Genomic DNA, 23,680 nt, shown 5'->3' with positions numbered 1-23,680 from the left:
GAAATCAAGTTTAACTGCTGCCACTTACTGGCATTGGGATCTCAGACAGGAGTTTCAATCTTTTATAACTTTTTTTTTCTTATTTTCCATTTCTCTGGTCCTGTGCTATCATTTGTAGATCTTCCATGTGTGTACGACACAGATACTATGAAACCCAGTGATTAATGCAATGAAGCACTTGATTTGGATCATGTATGTGCCAAAGTATGCAAGGTGAGCTTCCAAGGTCATGAAGAGACAGCTGCAGAGCCATGGCCTGTGACTTCAGTTTCTTGGAACTCTTAGCAGTTTCCTCTGCACCTCCACTTCAGCCCCTGCCTGTATTGGTGATGATCCATCATCTCGATGTCTAGAAAATACAAGTCCCCACAAGTCCCACCAACCCTGGGACTGCAGCTTGTGTGTGTTCCTAAATATGTGGGCATCCTAACCCCAGGATCCCATTTTCAGAATGTCTTTTTGCTGCCATCTCTGTTACCGATTACTCCTCCCCAGTGTACTCAGATAAGGAAGGAATACTCGTGTTAAGAAATTTGAAGAGTTTAGAAAAGGTACTTATTTCAATGATATGGTCAAATTTTAAGGAGAACAACTAAGAAAGTTTCAAATCCTGGTGCTGGAAACACCAGGGAGTTATTATCACCCACAGATCAGAAGAGAAAAGGGAACCAACATCTACATCCAAAGAGAAAGTTACTTTTAAAGGAGCAGGGCTTTGGGACAAGGACTCAGTCAACTTGAGCAACCCAGTCCCAAGGAGCCAGGAAAGTAAATCCTCCAACGTCACTCTCATAGTGGACTCAATTTCTTACCAGTACTGTTCACTCCTTTACCCTTTTCTCACAACAACATTTCCAAATACAACTGAAGACCCAAGGGTACGGTTGAGAAAGCCCACCCTGAGTACCCACCCAGCACACTGGGAAGGTGCAGAAAGCAGGGTGGCAGCTGGTGCTCAGCTCAGTCCCATTGCAATTCTGGGCTTTGCTCAGAGATACATAATGTAGACACATGCTGCATGTGCAAGGTGGAGGGAGAGGGTCTTCTAAGATTTAAAGACACAATATGTATATGTTTTTCCAGTTGCTCTGTGGATTCAAGTAGTGGGAGTACTGCTTCTCAGTAAGGTGGGTGAAAAAGGGAATTCACTGAAATTTAATGTTGTACAGTCAAAGACTCTTAGAGATCCAGAAATGTGGGTGCCCTGAACAAAGGACAAGAAAGAGTACATTGAAGCCAAGCTAGTTGTGGCAGTGGCAGTGGTACCAGTTCACCATAGAAGGGAGGGATAGCAGAGAGGGTGTGGGAGAAACAAAACAGAAAAAAATTCACACAGAAAACCTGAAGAATAGAAAAGGAGCCTGAACTGAGCTGATCCAGAGGCTGTACAGGGAGCTGGCTTTTCAAAAGTGTTTTGGCAAGCAGAGAGCTGAGACAGGGAGTCATCTTGAGGAGGGCAGGCTGAAGCTTGCTGCTGCAGAAACCCAGGATAACATAGAAAATATTGTCATACCGTCCCAACGAATGTCTATCATGTGCCTTCGGGTGTACAGAGCAGAACCTGATTGAAACAGGCACAGAAGATTGTACTCAGGGGGATTCAAGTCAGAGACATGGAGGAGATGGCAATTCACTTTCCCTTTGAGTCTGGCATTGTACATGACTGGATGAAAATGGTTGGGAAACTGAACAGGCAAGACTGGACTCTGGACTGGAACCTGGGAAGGCCATATTCATGGGCAGTGAGGATGACCTATGGAGAGTTTAGCATTTATTATTTTATTATTGTTACTATTTTCCTTGTCTTTTGAATATTAGGGTTTATTTTCATTGTATTTTGTTTTTGATTGTTTCTGGGATACTAAAATATCACCAGGTAGAGTCTCTACTGCTGATCTAAATCCAGAAAAATAACACTACATGTTGGTTCACACACAAACTAGCCATGCTCAAACTTCAATGACACTTTAATACAAAGCGTAAAAGAGACAAACCCTCCAAAGTGATGATCAGATTCCAAGAAGGAACATCTGGGTAGGGGCCATGAAGTCCTACTCATGGACATCCACTCCTATAGCCAAAAAACAGAGAATTAAGAAAAACGCTGTAGAAGATAGACATTGAGGAGCCTCAATCTAGTTTATTCCCATAATCTTTTAAAATATACAGATTTCTAATTAAAGAAAAGCAATTACAGAGTGTGTACTCCACATACCCTTCTGTGTACAACTGTCACATCTACAAGAAGGACACCCATCTTCTGAAACCTATAGGGAGCATGGAATGCTCAAGCTCTGAGACAATATACACCGTGTCAAAATACATTAATCGTTACCAAAGGACAACCAGGAAAACAAGACTACAAACCCATTTGGAAACATGCTGAAAAATTCACAACCTGACATCCCAGAATACTATGGCAAGAGAAGTCTGTGTCATGAAAACGCACACACTGAAGAGTGGAAAAGAAATCCATCCCAACAGATGAATAAACCTCAATAAAAGAACACAAAAAAACATGAAAAACAAGGTAGCCTGATGCCTCTTAAAATTCATGATTTAGAGCAACTGACTCCAAAGATATGATGTGGATGAAATTCCATGTAAAAATTTAAAGCAATGATATTTTAAAAATGATCAGTAATTTCCAAGAGAACTTAGAAAAAATAACAATAAATTAAAGAAGTCAGTACAGGATATGAATGAGAAACTCAGCAAGGAGATGTTGACAAAGAACCAATCTTGGAAATAAGTCAAATGAAAAGTTCCACTGAAAGACTCTCTGGTAGATTATGGTGAAGACAGAATCTCAGCTAGAAGACAAAGTGGCCAGATAAGAACACTCAGACAATGTTAAAGAAAATAGGAGACACGAATATACAAGAAATTGGGGACAACATTAGGAGACTAAGGTAAGAAACATTGGATTTAAAGAGGGTTGTGTGATGAAGAATAATGGCAGGCATACTCTCCGAGGGAAACAATAACAAAAACATTTTCAAACTTTTGAGAATGAGTTCAGTTTCCATACACAAGATGCATTCAGAACCCAAATAGAGATCTAAAAAGAACCACTCCATGATATAGTATAAATAAAATGCCTAATATACTCAACTATATTTTAAAAGCCTAGAGAGGAATTCAGGTTATAATTATAGGCACCCAATCAAAATTACTTCTGATTTCTTAGTAGAAACTATAAAATCCAAGAAGGATTTTTAATATGTTTCAAGCCCTAAAAGAAAACAACTGTCATCCAAGATTGCTATATCCAAAATGCTATCCTACAGAACTGAAAAAGAAATGAAGACTTATAAGCAGACACTAAAAGAATTCATGAACACTAAGCTGGTGCTACAGAAAATACTTAAAGAAACACTACACAGGGAACAATGCATAAACAAACCTCAAAACTCAGAAAAGGACAAATCTTATATGAAGTGTAGCTACACACTGAGAAAAAGAACCAAATTAAACATTAGAAATAAATCAAAATGGCAGGAATTAATAAGCATCTCTCTGTCATAGCTTTGAATGTATGTGGTCTCATGTCTCTAATTAAAGCATGTAATATGACAGAACGAATTAAATAACAAGACCCAATTGAAAGTTGTTTTCAAGAGACTCACCTTACAAGCAAACAAAGCTACAGGCTGAAAGTGGAAGTATGGAAATTAACATACCATGCAAATGTAGACCCAAACAAGCAGAAGTAGATACTCTTATACCTGGCAAAGTAGGCTTAAAGCCAAGATTAATCAGAATAGATTAAAAAAGTAATTTCATAATGATAAAAGGAAAAATCTAACATGATGCATTATACACACACACATGTACACACACATTACCCAATTAAAGACTCAAATAGCCCCCAGTACATTAATACTCGGTGATTTCAGCACACTTCTTTCACTAACATATAGGTCATTCAGACATAATTCATTGAAGACTCTTCAGACCTAAAAAAATAGTGTAAATTAAAACAGTGACATCTATAGAATATTTCATTCTGTAACAGACAAATCCAACTTTTTCTCATCGACTCCTGAAACCTTTAAAATAAAAAAATATATTCGGCCACAAAACAACACCCAGAAAGTACAGTGAAACTGACATAACTCCTTGTATCTCAACCAATCATAATGAAATCAAACTAGAAATCAACACACACACACACACACACACACCCAAAAAAAACCTGCAGAAACTATATAAACACATGGACATTAAATGATACACTTTTTAATAATGAATGGGTGATAGAAGAAATTTTTAAAAGTCTTAGACTAAAACAAGAAGAGTAATACAACATACCAGAAACTTTGGAAAACACTTTGAAGCTGCATATCATATAACTCTGAGTGCCTACTTAAGGGAAAAATTACCAAGTTTCAAAATCAATAACCTATAATAGATATCAATGCCCTTTAAAAACAAGAAAAAGGGTTCCAAAGCCAGTAGAAGGAAAGAAATAATTAAGATAATACCAAGATAAAGAGCTATAGAATAAACAAGCAATAGAAAAGATCAAAGAAATGAAGAGATTGTTTTTTGAAAAGACAAACAACAGAGTAATAATCAGCCATAAAGAAGAATGAAATTGTGGCATTTGCTGTTATATGGATGGTAGGGGAGACTATTATGCTATGTGAAATGAGCCAGTCCCCCCAAAACTAAAGGTTGAACGTTTTCTCTGATATTCAAAAGCTAATCTAAAATTAATTGGGGCAGGGGAAGGATAAAAGAAAGGAAAAGATAGGAAAAAAAAGTGAATTTTGTCAAAATAGAAGAAAGACAAGTAGAGTAGATAAAGAACATTGAGGAGAAGGAAGAAAGGATGGGAAATGGGTAGAACAGGGAAGGAACTGGACTGAATTCCTCTGTCCATGTGTGGATGTGGCGTGGTGGGTGTATTTCCAATACAGGGTGTATTTGCAGAACACTAGTTTTCAAACAGAAGTAAACTGTAAGTGGATTGAAGAAAGATCAGTGTCACAGATGGAGGGGAGAAGGTGAGAGGGTCAGGGGAGGAAGTGCTGGGGACCAAAATGGAATGAGTTATATTCCATGCTTTTGTGAATATGTCAGAGTTTACCCTGGTATTGTGTATAACCAAAAAGAATTTTTAAAAAAGAAATGTCAAACCAGATTGAGAAACCCTTAGCCAAACTAACAAAAATGCAAAGAAGTACCAAATTAATACATTAGAGATGAAAAATGAGAAACCATCACAGATATCCAGAAATCCAGATGATCTCTAGGACCTAGTTTGAAAACTTACACACCAACAAATTGGAAAACTTACAAGAAACGGATATATTTCTAGACACCTATGACCTGCCAATATTTATTCAAGAGTACATGTAAAAACTTAAACAGGCCAATAACTGGAAATGAGATTAAAAAGTTATAAATAGCCTTCCTTTTTAAAGAAAAGAATTCTTTACTGAGTTCTACCAGACTTCTAAAGAGGAAAAATGCCAACCATAATAAATTATTTCATAAAATCAAAAGGGATATAACACTTCCAAATTTATTCTATGAAGTCAATGTCACCCTAATATCAAAACAAGATAAGACCATATTAAGAAAAGAAAATTACAGACGAATATCTCTGAAAAACATAGTTGCAAAAATTCTTTACAAATATTAGCAAATCACATTCAACAACATATTAAGAAGATTGTACCTCATGACTAAGTTAGTTTTATTCCAAGGCTGCAAGGATTGTTTAACATGTGCAAATCAATAATGAGATTAAGCACATGAATCAAATTAAGTACAAAAATATCATAGTCATTTCAATAGATGCAGAGAACGCTCTTGACAAAATTCAGTGCCCATTCATGATAAGAACATTGAAGAAACTGGTGATAGACAGAACCTACCACCACATCAAAAGGCTACAGAGAGCAAACCCACAGCCAATATCATAGTGAATGGGAAAAATTGAAAACATTTCCTTTAAAAAATAGGAGAAGACAAGGATGTCTCCTCTCACCACTCCTAGTTAACATAGTACTAGATAGTCTTATTCTTGCCAGAAAATTAGGGAAGAGAAGGAAATGAAAGGGATGAAAACAGGAAAGGAATAAGTCAATTTATCACTGTTTGTAGATGATGTCATCCATACATAGATGATACAAAAAGCTCCATCAGAAGATGACTAGAGCTAATAAACAAATGTAGCAAAGTAGCAGGCCCAAACACCTACATACGACAATCAATAGCTTTCCTATACACTGATAATAAATATGCTTAGAAAGAAATCAGGAAAACAAACCCATTCACAATAGTCTCAAAACAAACAAAAACAAAAAATGAAACAAAAAATATAGATCTAAATCTAACCAAGAATATGAAAGACATCTATAATGAAAACTATAGAACACTGGAGAAAGAAAAAAGAAATTGAAGACACAAGAAAATGAAAACTTCTCCCATGTATATGGATAGAATTAATGTTGTATAATGACCATACTCCCCAAAGCACTATACAGACTCAATGAAATCCACATCAATATACCAATGACATTCTTAGGGAAACTCGGAAAAAAGAAAAAAAAAACTCTTCTAAAATTCTTTTGGAAAAATAAAAGACCCAGAATAACTGAAGCAATTCTAAGCCAAGACAAAATAAATAAACAAACAAAAGTATAATGAAAGCATCACAATATATGACTTCAAATTATACTACAGAGCTATAGTATGCTACTGGTATAAAAGCAGACACATATATCAATGTGAATATATAATATAGAAGACACAGAGACAAAGCCACGCAGATATAATATTCTGACAAACTCCCCAAAAGCAAACATAGGAGAAAGACAGCTTCTAAACAATTGGTGCTGGGAAAACTGGTTATCCACATGTTAAAGAATAAGAATAGGTCCTCATCTGTCACCCTCAAAATGGATCAAAGACCTAGGAATTAGAACAGAAACTATGCAACTCCTAGAAGAAAACATAGGGTCAACACTCCAAAATAAAGTCGCAGATGACAACTTTCTCAATAGGACCCCTAAAGCTCAGAAAATGATGCCAAGGGTTAGTAAAGGACTGGCATACAATTCAGATCTCCTGTACTGGAAAAGAAGTTAAAAATTTGAAGTGAGAAAAATCTGAATGTGAAATAAGAATGGGAGAAAACTTTGGCTAGCTGTTATTCTTACTGGGGATTAATATCTGGAAAAAATATATATATATATAATATAAATATATATACACAAAATATAAATATATATGTATATATATATATGTATGTGTGTGTGTGTATATATATATATATATATATATATATATACACTCAAAAGTATTAACACCAAAAAAATCAAATAGCTCAATTATTAATGGGAAATGAACTANGAAAATCTTTAGCATTTAGAGAAATGCAAACTAAAACTACACTGAGATTGCATCTCACTTCAGTCAGATTGGCAACCATCAAGAATACAAACAATAATAAATGCTAGAGAACTATGGAACCAATATGGGTGCCTGTCAATACAGATACACACACACACAGACATAATTATAGTATATTTAATATTATATATATATATATATATATATATATATATATGTCACATTTTCTTTGTCCGTTCATCCCATCCACATATACACTCACAATGGATTTTTTAAAATTTTATTTATTTTATTCATTTTAGTTGTTGATGGACCTTTATTTCATATTTATATGTGGTGCTAAGAATTGAACCCAGTGCCTCACACATTCAAGGCAAGTGCTCTACCACTAAGCCACAACCCCAGTTCCTACAATGGATTTTATTCACTCATAAGAAAGAATAAAATTATGTTATTTACAGGAAAATAGGTGGGATTTGAATACAATTATGTTAAGTGAAATAAACCAAACTCAGAAAGTCAAGAATTGTGTGTTTTTTCTCATATGTAGAAGTTAGGGAGAAAAAATGAAAAGAAATTTCAGGAGGGACTATCAATAAAATTGAAGGAATATCAATTAATAGAGGAAAGGGACTGGGGGTGGAGGGAAAATACTGAGGAATGATATTGATCACATGCTATTGTTATATTATAGAAGACACAGAGACAAAGCCACACAGGTATAATAATCTGCCAAACACGTGCAAATATGTAACATTAAATGCCTTATCATGTATAATTAGAATGCATCCACAAAATATAAAGAAAACACATGTGTGAAAACAGACAAGGAAATACAAGTTTTTAATTAGGAGCAGGAAAGATTGAGAGCTTTTAGCCATTTTGAAATTAGAGGTCTCCAGTCATATACACTGGGTCCATTATGTTTCAGGCAAGCAGTGGTGCCGGCAAGACTCCAAAGTAAGTCTCCTGACTCCTTGGAACTGTTCTTGTGAAAGAGGGATTTAACGAATTCCAGACAGACTAAGAGAATGGCCTTGGAGAAATGGATGGAAACTCTAAGGATGACACATTTAGCCTCACATTTTTTGGCAGGACATGGGTACAAGAGATAGCTGTCTCACATGAACTTTGAAATACAGGAAATGAATTGCTTTCTGAGACTTAAACTAAATCTGCACTTAGTAGATGTAATTTTTAGTTTGCAGCCTGCGTGAGAACTCAAATTGGAAATATAAATCAGGAACAGGCAGCAAGCACGAACACCATCCGGGTACCGAGGGTTCATTACGTGGGTTCCAGACAACTCAGTGTTCTGCAAAATGGTGTCCTTTTAATCTTACTAACAGCTCTGCACATCCAATTTCATTATTCTTGCTTTACATCTACTCCATCTGAGTCCCACAGAGGTTAATTCTCTTTTTTCTAAATTCTCATGGCAGGTTAAGGGAAAAGTAGATTTAATGCAGGTTTCTGGATTCATAGTACTGTTCAAGGAGATAGAGCTAGAAGGCAACAGCAACTTAATGAAAACTAGCCTAGCAAGCATGATTCCAGTATAATGATGCAAGTATGCCACTTATTTTCTCCATCTTCTATACCCCAAAGCCTGCACGTTGCAAAGTTTTATAGCATTTTCCACAGGGTAGTCATCGGGAATCCACAGTTTAAGGAGTTAAATAGCGACTGCAGTAAGACATGTTCACCTGGAGACACAGAAATGTGACTGTTTTTGGAATAAGGGTCTTTGCAGATATAGCTAGGGTAGGGATCTTGAGAGGAAATTATCCTGGGTTACAGTAGGTCCTGAATCCAATCATAGGGGTCCTTATAAGAGACAGGAAAGGAGTTGACAGAGAAAAAGTCAGAGAAGAAGGTCATGTGGAGATTGAGGTGTAATTTTGCTGTCACGAGCCAAGGAACACCAGGAGTTCCCGGAAGCCAAATGAGGCAAGGAGAGACTATTCCTTTCCTTGCCCAGAGACTGGGCTCTGCTGACATCTTGATTTCAAATTTCTAACCCGCAGAATTCTGAGAGAAATAAATTTCTGTAGCTTTAAGCCACCCAATTCATAATAATTTGTTAAAGCAGCTCTAAGAAATGAATGCAAGAACTTTTATGACACCAAATAGATGCTCTTTTCTATGGAAAATTATTCATCCTCTTCTTCAAACTTACTCCTGTGCTTAACTCAGATTCCAGACCCACAGGGTGACCCTGGGACAACTACTATAGAACCTGGCACTACACTGGTATTCAATAAGCATTTAGGGACTGAATGTAGGCCAAGCACTTTGCTGTCAGTAACTAAGGATTCACTACTGGGGACTGAGCCTCTAGTAATTCCTAAGCACAGCCGCAGGAGCATCACACATAATTTCTCTACAATCGACAAGAATGTTGTGATGAAAGTCTTTCTAACTCATTGCATTTCTGAGAGGACCAAAGCCAGGGTGCGGGGTGTGGGGAGAGGGGATTGCCAACTTCTAGTTAACAGCAGGTGGCACGAGAAACAAGTTTGCCTTACTCCAAAGCCTGTGCCCCACCCTCTCCATTGCAGCCAGTTCCATCTACTCTGGGTCAGAAAGTGGTCTAAACAGAGCAGGCATTTTGGTCAGGTTGGCACACAATGAAGTCAAAAGGCAACTTGGGAAGTCTGTATTTCAGTAAGGATAGACCTTGGTCTTCAGGTAACCCTCTATCACTGCCTTTGCTAAGCATAATGAAGAATAGGGGCAGTCAGAGCCAGGTGGCAGGGGACATAACTGCCTCCATGTACAGCAAGCTCCTTGCTTCTGGAGAAGGTGGAACACTAGAGAACGTTTGCAGAGCTGACCCCTAGAACCCTGAGAAAATTTGATCCTATGAGACCACCTTAAGCAGCTGATTAAAGGATAAAAGGACAGTGTAAAAATGTTTTGACAAGCTCTCAGCTATAGAGAGAATAAATATTTAAAAAGTAATCTTTTTTAAATGACCCTACATACTACCGAGAAAAAAGCAAGCGTTCAATATTTACTGCTTAAACATCATTTTTTTTTTTAAAGCTCTTAGGGCAGTTTAGCATAAGAATGCATCCTATATTTGAAAACACTTGAACAATATCACCAAATGAACTTAGGAAAATTACATATATCTTTTGAGCAGCATTTGTGAGAAATGAGACAATGTTTGAAAATCCTTAACCCTTCTTCATGAGAACCCATGTGTCAAACGGGCAAGGTAGGTGGGCATCATATTTTAAGAAATGTACTGCCCAACATCTAGGAAAGACAAATCTAAAGAATAGTTGTTAGAAAAAAACTTTGATTGAATAATATTCATGTCTAGGAAGCAACACTCATCAGTGAAACCAGGATGCAAAAATGTAGGTATTTGTGTGAATTACCATTTGGGGAAAGAAAAAAAAAAAAACTGAAGCTGAAATTTAGTAACTTAATATCATTCTCAAGAATACTTGTGTTTATAGCTCATGGTATTAAGTAACCAATATAAGCATTTATATACAAATGTGCATATATTCAAGAATATTTATTAATTGTCTTTATTCTTTGTAAGATAATTTACTTGAAAAATACTTCTGCATAATGTAATGGTTGTGAGTAAAAGCTAACATTTTTGAGTAAAATTAAATTAAACTCCAGACTACTATTTAGCATTGAAAGTAAGCCTTTCAAGAATCATCCCTTTGGAGTGGTTATATGATACTTAAGATATTATGCTAACATCTACACTAGTGTGTTGATTATAATAAGGATTCATAGAAGTTAATGCTCTAGAAGAAGGGAGTAATGTTGAAGATGAAGGGCCCACTCTGCCTATGTACCAGTCTTGCACTAGCCCTGGGATCCAGCTGCTTCACATGCATGGCATGCACTAGAATGGCTCTTAAGGTCCAGGGCATCACTGGTTCCTGATCTGCCTGCCCTATAGGGGTACCACCTAACTCAGCTGTAAGACCTGGGCTCTACATCCAAGTTCTGGGTCCCCCTTCCACCACAGTGTTAGTCTGAGTGCTGTGGACCAGAGCTAGTAGGAGGGGGAGCTCCCTGAGTTACAGAAAAAAAAAAAGAGATTGCACTTTTGTTTGTGCCTGTGTGCAATTATTTGTCGTACATTTTGACTTTTTTTTTTTTTTCGGTCAGAAGCAGGCCAGAGTGAGAGAGTGCAGGGTCTCACTGAGTTGCTAAGCACCTTGCAATTTCTGAGTCTGGCTTTGAACTCATGATCCTCCTGACTCAGCCTCCTGAGCCACTGGGATTACAGTCGTGCACCACTGCGCTGACATAATTTTCTGAAGCAGTTACTTTATTACAGTAATCACTGATAGTAAAATTGAAGGGAATAGTACCTACAGTCTCCCCTAAGTTCAGAGAGAAGAGCTCTACCAATATATATCCACAAGATTTATGCTCATTAACCTATATACTTTTATACATTTAACTTTTATATATATACTATATATGCATATAACTTTTGAAAATACAGATATTATATTATCAAATATTATCATGCAACTTAAATCAACCATTATTCATTTGCCTATATTTACAGGTTTGTTAATCACCTGGTGTGTGAATGTTAGTAAAACACAAATACACGTATGTGTATTTTAGATAGATGGAATAAGAGCTGGAAAGACTTGTTCAGAGATTTGCAGAGATTATTTCTAGGTAATTTTAATTTTCTTCTTGATCTTTTTGTTTTCTAAATTTCCTTCAATAAATAAAGCAAAATGTTATAAATTTAAAGATGCAATAAATGCTATAAAAATCTGCATTCACACTTCACAGTTGCGGATTTGCGCAAAGGAAGCAGATGGCTGTTAGCCCTGTAACATTCTGTCTCCTAAAATTAGAGCCAGACACTCAGGCGTGATCCATTGCACAAAATGGAGTCTAGATTTAAAAATGCAAATAGACATAATTGCAAAGCATTAACCTGATCTGTTGTAGTGAGGGGTGGATCTAGCCAGCCCAATCATTTAGTCAATATATATTGATTACAGACACTGGGCCCAACTTGTATATAGAGCAGTTAAGAAAAGAGAGTGTTCATGCTCTTGCAGATATTTCAGCATGGTATTTGTGTGTAATGCTGGTCTCTCTAGGTGAAAGATCTACAAACGCAGAGGTCCATCTGTTTTGTTCACAATTAATATTTTAGGTCTTCCCTGTGTCATATAGCAGTTGCACAATAAACACTAGCTAAATTCAAATTTTTGGAAGGGTTTGTAAATAAAATTCAAACAAATGGAAATAAGTTCACCAAATTTTTTAAGTGTCCATTACCATGAATCTGACCAAGTTCCAAAATAAGAGCAATACATAGATACTGAGTCCCTAAGTCTGAGGTTCTCCCTGGAGACTCCGGTCAAAATGTGATATATTCAATCACAGAGTCTTAAACAAAGTGCATAATAATCTAAGTAGAAAAAAAGGTGAGAGAGAAAGAGACCATGAGGGACATCATGCAGAAGGTCATTCCAGAGCTGGATCGTAAAAGATAAGTAGTACTTGGGCAAAATGGGGAGAAGGGAGATTCCAAGGTAGGAGAGGCAGCAGGAGTAGTTGCTTTGATGGTTAAAACAATTTCAGCAGTTGGTCTGTTTAGACTGGTTGGAGTAGTAGAGGGTTTGCAAGTCAGAGCATGGATGTAGACCTTCACCATCGAGGAAGGGGAACCGTGGAAGGCTTAGGCTAAGCAGAGGAGTGACTTGGCTAGAAATGCTTTCAGCACACTGACTGGGCAGCTACGCGAGGGGCATCTTCAGGGAAGGGGAGCAGGCCAGAGTGAGAGAGTGCAGGGAAGGCTGGCGGGGAACCCTGAGGTAGGAAGAGCAGAAGATGGAGAGCCAAGGTCTTCAGTACGGAAGGGCTGGAGAGAATCAAGGACACTTTTCAAGCCACAGGGACACAATTTGGTGACATCATTTATACATTCAGCCAAGATTTGTTGAATTAAAGAATGACTTGAAACACGTTAAGTTCAATGGTCATGTCAGATTATTGGGGAAAGTACTTTGGAAATGTTCTAACAAAGTAGTGTTTTTGAAACACCATTGTGAAGCCCTTTTTTATACCATGATGCAAATCATATCCAGTTTTGTTGCATAATTATTATAATAATAACAACAATAATTACAACTCATAATTTTCTATCTATGAAATTCACTTGGTCATCTCAAGATTCTATGGAAAAAGGTAAGTTATAATTAATTTAATTTTTAAAATAATATGAAGAAAATGACGCTTAAACAAAGAAACAAACTTGCATGATGTCAGATCTCAAGTAGCATATTATACATGCATGAGTGTGTATGTATGTATGTGTGTGTGTGCACTTTAACCCCAAATCTAAAGTTATTCCACTAATTTGTAAAAAAAAAAAAAAAAAAAAAAAAACCTAGAAAAAGGAAAAAAAAAGTGGGAATTGTGTATCTACAAAAAAATAATAAACTAATCTAGTGATGATCAGATCTATAATAGATCTATTAGCAAAATGAAAATTTCAAAGAATACCATGGAATTTTATGGAAATTTTACATAAAATTTTATGGAAAATTTACATAAAACTAACATTGGTTTCAATCAATTTTATTTAATCAAAACGTATTATTTAAATTATAATACCTATGTAGGGAACACAGAACATCATCATTTTTGATAATGGCTGAATTAACCAAAATGTCCTTCATTCATGAATTTCTACTAGGTTGATATGATCAATGATTATGTGATTACTAATTAGAATTGTGAGAGTAATTCTAAATAGTTTTTTTTTTTTTTTTTTTACTTAAAAGGATGTTTTAATTTAAAAATATATTATTGTTCCTTGGTTTTGAAAATACCATTCTTCCTGGACACAGCTTCAGGGACAAAGCCTTAGGCACTGCCTGATGACTGAAAAAAAGAGAGACTAAAGATCTGTAAGGGCACAGTGACACGAAGACTGATGGTTGCTATTTCTCTGATCTATGCACCAATGGAAAAATTCAAAACTGGAAACGTCCTAACCACCTTTTCCCACTGAATACACCTTCAAACTTGATCTAGTTATGTTGCCCAAAGCTCTTGCCTCGTGTTGCCCAACTAATCGTGAATAGTAGGAACAGAACTTAAGCTAGAGGCATCACACATAATGATTTCAAATTATACGAGTCTAGTAGTCCAAACAGTATAGTCCTGGCACAAAGAGAGACTCCGAGACCAAGGGAACAGAACGGAGAGTCCAGAAATAAACCCCCTCACACACAGGAACTAATTTCCACGAGGGTGCCACACTGGGGAAGGACAGTCTTCTTGGTGTGCAGTGCTGGGAAAAAGGGACAGCCACATGCAAAAGGAAAAATCGGGGCCTTCTCTTGGGCCAGACACAAACACCAAATCAAAATGGGTTAGAAACGTAAGCAGAAGACCTGAAACCATAAAATCCCTAGAAGAAAACTTAGCTTAAAAACTCCTTGTCAGTGGTCTTGGCAATAATGTTTTGTATATAATAACAAAAACGGAGGCACAAAAGCAAAGATAAACAAGTAGGACTACAGGGTTATGGCCGTTTGGGGAGCAGCAGTAACTATGTCGTTAGAATGACTGAGTGTATTTTAATTGTGATTTGCTCATAAATATCAGCCTCCTCTCTCCCAGACTAAAGCACCGAGGACCTGTCCTAAAGAAACAGTGGGATCTGTCTGTATGATCTACCCCGTTCCATTCAGCAGTGGACAGCACAGCTCTGGGGAAATGAAGCCTTAAATTCAGGATGTCACCCAGTCAACCAAAAATACCCGGCTGGATATAAGGCAGGCGGCAGACACATGACCTACTGCTCAGAGAACACAAAGGGCACTTCCAAGCCTGATAGCTGGGCTATTGTAAATTTCTCACAAATATGTGAGGTAAATGCAGCCAAGCATAAATCTCAACAGAAGGACCAAGTAACCGGAGTGCCTAATGACAAAGGAGTTTCCAAGGAGGAAGCTGAAGGAACCACCAGGGGTGGGAGAAGCTGCGGAAGAGAGACCTTTGCAATGCACGCAGCAGGCAAGGGGCTGTATCTGGAATACATAAATAACTCCCACAAATCAATAAGGTAAAGACAAACAGCCCAATGGAAAATTGAAAATGAAATGTACAGAAAGAGGGATACAGAAGATCAATAAGTGTATGAAAAGCCGTTCTACCCAGCAAAATGCAAATTAAAATCACAATAAGATACTACTCCTCGCACACTGATTTGGCAAATGGAAGGACTAATAGCAAGGGGGCGAGGAGCAGAGATTCTTACGCGCCGTGGAAATGTGTATTTCCAAAGCCATTGGGAGGGTAAACTGGCATTACTTAGGACCCTAGGTCCCTACCCTGAAAGACCTTCATTAGGCCCTAGAGAATCAGGAATGCTCGTGTGGCACTGCTCAGAAGCACAAATTGGGAAATTAATGCCTGTTAATAAAGGAATGGCTAATAGTCTTGGACATTGCATGGAATACCAGGTGGCCTCTTAAATAACGAGGTAGATTTATATTAACACATAAAATTCTCTGAGACATACTGCTAATTGAGAAAAAGCAGTAGGGTTCCAATTGTAACAAACAGAAACATGGTCAAAAATTCCTACAGGCAAAACCACGCTCGGTGCACAAAGGCTTTTAAAGCCAGTCTAGAAAAATAAGAGGCTCTGCACCTAGCAGGCCAGTGGTAATGACCTGTGGAGAGAGAAGGGGCCTGAGGCCACAAGTTGAGGAAGGATCTCATTTAGTCTACAGAATTTGAATGAACTTGAAACTGGACTAAGCATGTTGCAAAAGCCTGGAAAGAAGTTGCGTAATTAAAAAGGAAGGAAGGAAGGAAGGAAGGAAGGAAGGAAGGAAGGAAGGAAGGAAGGAAGGAAGGAGTTATAAAGCTACACACTTCTGCTTCTTGTTAATGTGGGTTTTTTTGTTTTGTTTTTAATTTTGAGACAGGTTCTCACTAAGTTGCTGAGGCAAGCCTTGAACTTGCAATCTTCCTGCCTTAGCCTCCTAAGTCACTGAGATTACAGGCATGAGCACCTGGCATGCTTATAGTTCTTCAGCACATCATATAAAACTTTAACAGTCCCATATATTACTGTTAAATTGATTTATTTGCTTAAAACATTAATCTTACAGCACATTATTATAGAACTGAAAGAAAAAAAAATCAAGAGAACAACCAAACATAACATTTGAACATGGAGTATAAAGTTGCATTTTCTATAAAGCTTAAGGGAAAAAAAAAGGTAACAGCAGCCATCTGGCTAGTTTAAGCTGCAGTATCCTGCATGTATAAATTATTTGTAATAAGTACAGAAATCTCTTTATCTCTATATACAAGATGCCAATTGCCTTAAGAAATTAAATCAGCAATGGAATTGAGATGCTGGAACTGCAGTGGGAAGACTTGGAGTCCACCTGATTCACATCGACAATTTCACAGATGTATAAATAGTACTCCAGAGATGCAAGGTAAGGGATTTTTAATTGTAGGCAACGGGAACCAACTATGGTTAAGTAGAGAACAAAGAGAATGAATTCAGTAGGTAAAAGTGGCTACCCTAGAGCAGGAATAGCTGATATATCAGCTAGACCCAGGGCTTCTGGAGGGATCCAGGTAATCTGCCTCAACACTGGATATCACTTATTAGATGCTAACTTTACCCTACAAATCTATAAAAATAACATGCATCCGGAGGTGTACCTCAGTGGTAAAGCACTTGCCTCATACATACAAAGCCCTGGGTTTGGTTCCCAACTTCACAAAATAAACAAGTTAATAGCCACATTTATTGAGTTCTTCCAGTATTCTCAATGCTATCCTATGCCTTTTAATGTGTAGTTACTTCTTATTTTCCCCCAAACAATTATTAATATGTCCACTTTAAAGATAAGCAAACCATCAGTGAATGAGACCTAGAATTGGCAGCCAAACCAAGCAATGAGATTTCAGGCTTCATTCCACACACCTGCTTAATCGCCCCAAGATTCTGCCTCTATTAAGTGATCAGCAAAGCCCATATGAATGGGAAACTGGGGACACAGAAACTTATTCAGTGACCCTGTTTCCTATGCTCTCTTTTACTTACTATTTGGTGAACTGGACAGAGGGCTGTGTGCTACCTCCAAAGCTCACCCTTCCATCTTCTCCATGGTCATTCCCACTTGTCTTCCTTCCATCTACCTACAGAGTACCAATGCCCTGGATGACCCTGAAAGCCACATTATTGACACCAAAGTCTCCACCTGCCTGGGTCCCTGGATGACCTTGTGGAGCACGACCCCTCTCTCACAATCCCATGTCCACATTACTTTAAAAAAAAAAAATATTTAGTTGTAGTTGGACACAATACCTTTATTTTATTTTTATGTGGTGCTGAGGCTTGAACCCAGTGCCTTCCACTTGCAAGGCGAGTGCTCTACCTTGGAGTTACAACCTCAGCCCACATATCCACATTACTTAAGGGAGATATGCACTCATCTCATGATAAAGCACTGAGAGTCCGAAGTCCATCCACAATAAAGACTAGCAGCAAGCACCCTGACTGACAGACTCAGACACTAAAAATGTAGTAGCAAAGTAGAGGAAAGGCTGGCTATCTGAGAACATCTCCCTAGTGGAAGTGACATCTAAAATTTAAAAAGACAACAATTAAACACACCCTGAAAGTGTTTCCCAACACTTGCTTCCTTTTAAGAAGAACTGAGCTGAAGGTACAGGGCTGTATGAGTGGGCAGGGACTCTGTCTGAGCTGCTTAGCTTTCCCAGGCTCTCCTGAAGACAGGTGTGCAAGGGAAAGGTGAAAATTAGAAGTATGGTGGTGCAGTCACCCAGCTACTGCTCGGTCCAACTGGGTTGGATTCACTGGGTTCTCCTGGGCTCTCTGCCTGCTCAGGGCTCTGTTTTTAAGCCAATGGAAAAACAAATGAACAAACAAGTAAAATTCAGTCTTCCTTTTCCCTCTCAAGAAATTTTCAATCTAAGGCAAAAGAATGGACTTGGCTTTGAAGGAGGCAAGGACATTGGGGTCTTGAGTAGTCTCCTTTCACTTAACATTCTCTCATGAATTGTAGTATCACTGATAGAAACCCAAGAATATTTTGAGGGTTTGTATACCAACTATCAGAGTGAGCTCAGCAGGTGGGAATCTCAATTCATAGTCTCATGGATTATGTCCAGGAATGGTTAAGAATTGCTTCTGTTTGTATTGAATGCTGCTATGTACATTTATGTATCTCTCCGTGTTAGTAAGGCGTGATGAGCTTTTGAAACTGGTATTATTATAATCCTTTAAAAGATACTTGTCCAAATCTTTCCAGGCAAGAAGAGACAGCAGAGGCTTGGACCTAGCTCTGTACCCTGCACACCCAGGGCTGTGTCCACTCCCCTTCTGCTGTCATCTCACCCTGTTCCCATTTCCTTCCCTTGTGATCTCTCCAGTTCCTATATTCTCCCTGCCAAGTAGCTGTTTCCCTTCGGAACCTCCAACTTGAAACAAATCTCAAGCTGCAATGCTCACCTCGCTCTGCTTCGACAGACCTGGGAGGGAGGGAGAGAGGGGGAGAAGGAGGGAGAAAACAGAAAATAGCTCAGCAGATGTTGCTGGATAAATGTTTTGTTTTTTTTTTTAAAGTGCAAGTTGCTAATGTGGAGGTTTATTTTGGGGCCTGCCAGTGTTAGCAGATGTTTGAGAAGACGAATACCTGCTCAGACAATTATACACAGAAATTGATAGCAGGTTTGCATAAACAATTAATCTCTTTTTTTAAAAAAAGATAATAAAATAGGATTTTTATAGAGACTCAACTAGCTTATCCTAGGTTAGTTTTGAGGAACTGATTTGGACCTTATATTTATTCTCGGACCTTTGAAAAGGAGGCTATGTGAAGGGGGAAGGAGGGACCCACTGTGACTTCAGATCCTGGCTAGAGAAGATAATTAGGAAACATAGTGCTTAGAAACTCTAACACTCAGAAGCTGGAGCTCTGATTAATTGCTGCTATGCTGTTTTTGGACATAAATATTTACTCTTCATTTCTCATTAAAATTCTGCTTCTTAAAATATTAAACTCAAACCTCTGATTGCTGGGTAATTAATGGCAAAATAATGCATCAAAACTTTCAGGGAACAGGAGGAGTTCAATCTTCCCTCAGTTCTCTAGGAGAAGGAGGCATGTGGCCAGGCTTCTGTTCCCCGAGCACCCCTGCACAGAGGTAAGGAGGAACCAATGCCAGTCCCTCGGCAACTCAGGCCTCACGAATATCATGAAACAGAGCTGGCAGTTGCCCTAGATCTCAGGCAAAAATCTCCTATGGAAGGGGAGGAAGTTGTAGGAATAGACTTTAGACATCTGAAGGCCTGCCTCTGTCTACAGGAGATACGTACCTGGAAAAACTGCCCTTGGAACACTATGGGATTGGTAATGGGAGGCTCCTAAGGTTTTTGGTTTGATTTTCTTCAAAATCAGTTAGTATCTGGGGAATGAGGTGCTTTCCTGGGACCTCTAATTGGTAAGCAGCTAAAGCTTCCATCTGCTGGTCTGTTTATGGAATCCATCCGACGTCTTTGCTAGGCACGGGCCATTTCTCTGTGTCTGCTAGTAGTTTTCCAAGAAGTACTCTAATGCTGTATCCTCCATGTGAACGTCTCTCCTAACTAAAGGACGACATCAGCTTCATCCACTCAAGGCTATGATTTGTCAAAGCACTGTGCTCTTTGGTAACTCCCTGCATCCCCGGTTTCATCTCCATTAATTCCCATCTAACATTATGACCTCGTTAGAGGCTCCCCAGATGTGTCCAGCTTCTTTAAAACCTCTATTTTACTGACTCCTCTATCTGAACAATTGCTCCCAGGTTTTGCTTCAGGGCAGTGAGTTATTCTTTCTTGAAGATCATGTTTTTGTGTCTCCAGATGTTGGAAACTTCCTTAAACTGTTCTGTATCTTCCAATATCTCAGGCACAGGGAACAGCAGTCTTCAAAACAGCAGAGAGAGTATTGGTTTGCTCGAGTGGGAAGCTGGTTGATGCTGACCTCAGGTATGGCAGCATCCAGAGACACCATGTTAACATCCCATGTCTCTTGACTTGTTCCACCTCTCCCTGAGAACTGGATTCATTCACACACAATTCTGCCTAGTGCTGGCGGCTTGATGTTCTGGAATTTTATCTTTGTACTTTATGACTTAAAAGAAGAGAGAGCATGTCTCTCTAGTGGCCATAGTAAATTCCCAGGAAAGATTCTGGTTGGCCAGGCCTGGGCTCCATGCTCACCCCTGGGGCATGTGCTGAAGTTAAGAGGCTAGTAAGGTTGGGAGCAGATCTGGGTAGATAACTGCCCATGCAATGGCCATAGGGGACTGCAATTGTCAGCCACAGCCAAATCCCAAAGACCGGGGCAAAGACAAGGAGAAAAGGTATTCAATGGGACTGAAAGAAGCAGAGAAGGGATCTTCAATGCACAGAAATTGTGGCTATTTATTCTAATTACCTTTCCATTACGTGTTCCGTAATAGATGGATTTGTAAAAACTATAGGTTTGGATCTCTTTCTTTCTCTTATCCCTTCAATGACTTGCATGATTTCATAGAAAGAGCTCAGCCCTGTGTGCTTTGAAATCATAGGGTCATTTCTTTACTTGAGACTCAGACACTCTTAAAGCTCACAACATACCGTGTTTGGCTTCCAACATGAGATTTGTATTTATATCAAGAGGTTCTCGATCCAGCAATCCAGTTGGGCTGCTTTTAGGCTTCTGCCCACAGGCACAGCACCAATCTGTTTCCTGCAAAGTGTTGTTTGCTGTGATAATCTCACCTCCATCAAATGTTCCTATCTTTAACTCGTATTATTAAAATCGTGAAGTAAAAGCTCAGCAAAGATAAGGCCATGAGCTGAGATAGCTGGAAGCATCACACAGTAGAAAGGCACCTTGGTTGGAAAATATGAATTTGGCCTGTGGTGTCCCTCTGCTAGCTACCCACCCTGGACCTGCCACTTCTCCCCAGCCAGCCATTGTTTATCTGTAGAAGTGACCTTTCCACTGGTTGATTTCTTGATGTCTTATTTCGGGTCTGCTATGCTTTACACATGGTTTGTCCCCCAGAGGTCTCCATGCTGGAAGAATAGTCCCCGTGCAAAGGCTTTGGGAAGTGGGGTACCTTTAAGAGATAGGGACTAGGGAAAGGGGATGAAGTCCTTGGGTGCAGGATTAATGACCTGTCCAGCAGTGGGTCAGGTCTCCTGGAACTGGGTTGTTCCTGCGAGAGGGGGTGAATATAAAGTGAGTTTAGCTTCCTGAACTCACTCCTGCTGTCATACACTGGTGCTGCTTCTGCATGTGTCTGCTTATTTGCCACATGTTGACAGGCAGGGTGCCATTGCTAGACACTGTGCCCTGCTGTTTGGACTTTCTAGTCACCAGAAGCAGGAGCCAAATAATCATGACCTCTTTTCTTCCTCTGAGCCTCCCCAAACAGCAACACGAGTAACAGAATAAGACAGTGCACCCCAGAAAGAGCTGAGGTTCTGTGTGGATTCAAAGGTTCACCAAGAACCTTCTCAGCTTTTTGATTCTCATAGCTTAAGTGATGCACTCTCTTCTGCCAAGGAAGTACTTCTCCTCCACTTGCACCTGTTCATATCCTTCCTATCCCTGAAGGTCCAGGGAAAGACGTCCTGCCCCACGATTTTTCCTCTTTTCATAAGTCAAACTTATGAAACCGTTTGACTTAGGAAACTTTTCCAGCTGGCCTCCTCCATCACAGGCTTCACCCCTCCCCCTGGGCTCACGCAGCTCGTGGCTGACACACTGAACCACATGAACACTCTCCACCTCATGTTATGGCTATTTGGTGATTTGTCCCACTTCCCCCTCTGGAACACAAACACCTTCCCATTGGGATAGGATGTTCTATGCCATGGAGCATGAATGGGTTCTGCAGCAAGCCAAGCCATAATCCAAACCCACTATTGCCACAGAATCATTTAGGAAATCGCTGAATCTTCAGGATATCAAATTCCTTATCATTCAGTATGTTGGATGGTGGGGAGACAAAATGAGGTCATTCAAGGGGAAGGGTTTGGTGCTACACCTGCACAGGGAACAGCCTCAGGCAACACTCAGAAGAGTGGTCTCTCCTCCTCACTGCACATCAAACAAAATCCAAACCCCACAGGGGCACATAAAGTGAGGTGTAGACTGACTATTGCTGCACATCTTTGGCCTCATTCATTCTTTTTAATAGCTTTTTAGGAATACAATTGACATACAGTAAAGTGAAATGTTGAAATGTAAAAGTTGCTGTATTTCATCATATGTTTTGACTTATGAAACTGTTACCATGATGGAGATGATAAACACCCCAAGATCCCCTGTACTTCTTCGCAATTCCCTGTTCTTACACCTTTCCTGCCATGCGACTCTTCAATGGTTGGGCAGCCACAAATCTGTTTTATGCATTGTGCATTGGTTTACATTTTCCAGAATTTTATGTCTATAGAATCATATAGTATGTGATCATTTTTGGTCTTGTTTCTCTAACTCAGTACATTTGTGTTCATGTTATCCTTATCATAGGTAATTTATAGTGTGTCAGTATTTCATCATTTTTATTAGATATTATTCCATGCCATGGATATGCCACAGTTTGTGTTGATGAACATTTGAGCTATTTTCATGTTTTAACTATTGAAAATAAAGCTGCTGTACACATTCATGTGCAACTGTCTGTGGAAAATATTTACATTTTTTTGGATTAAATATAATGAAATGACTGGGTCACATAAATAGCAAAGTTTGACATTTTACAGAAACTACAAAACTATTTCCAGAGCAGTTTTGATATTTTACATTCTTAATAAAAGTACATGAGGGTTTCAGATCTTGTGTACCTTTGTCAACACTTAGGATCACCAATCTTTTTAATTTTGGAAACTTAGATATGTGTATCATGGTATCTGATATTGATTTTCATTTGCATTTCTTTAGAACCAATGATAAGGGGCATCATTATTTGCTCAGTTGTCTTTCATATGTCTTCTACAATAGTGTGTCTGTCCAGACCGTTGACCCATTTTTAATTGCTTTCGTGTTTGTTTGTTTTCTTATTATTGAGTTTCAGGAATTCTTTCTATATTCAAGAAATATTATTTTTCAGATACATGTTTTACAAATATTTTTCCTACTCTGTAGCTTGTCTTATTGCCTTAACACTGTCTTTGAAAGAGAATATTTTCCTTTTGATGAATGAAATGCTTATCAAAATGATGTTTCATGAATTATACTTTTGGTACTGG

The sequence above is a fragment of the Marmota marmota genome, unplaced genomic scaffold (assembly GCF_001458135.2).
Source record: "Marmota marmota marmota unplaced genomic scaffold, marMar, whole genome shotgun sequence".
In the NCBI taxonomy this organism is placed as follows: domain Eukaryota; kingdom Metazoa; phylum Chordata; class Mammalia; order Rodentia; family Sciuridae; genus Marmota; species Marmota marmota.
Note: the sequence above shows the minus strand (reverse complement) of the source record.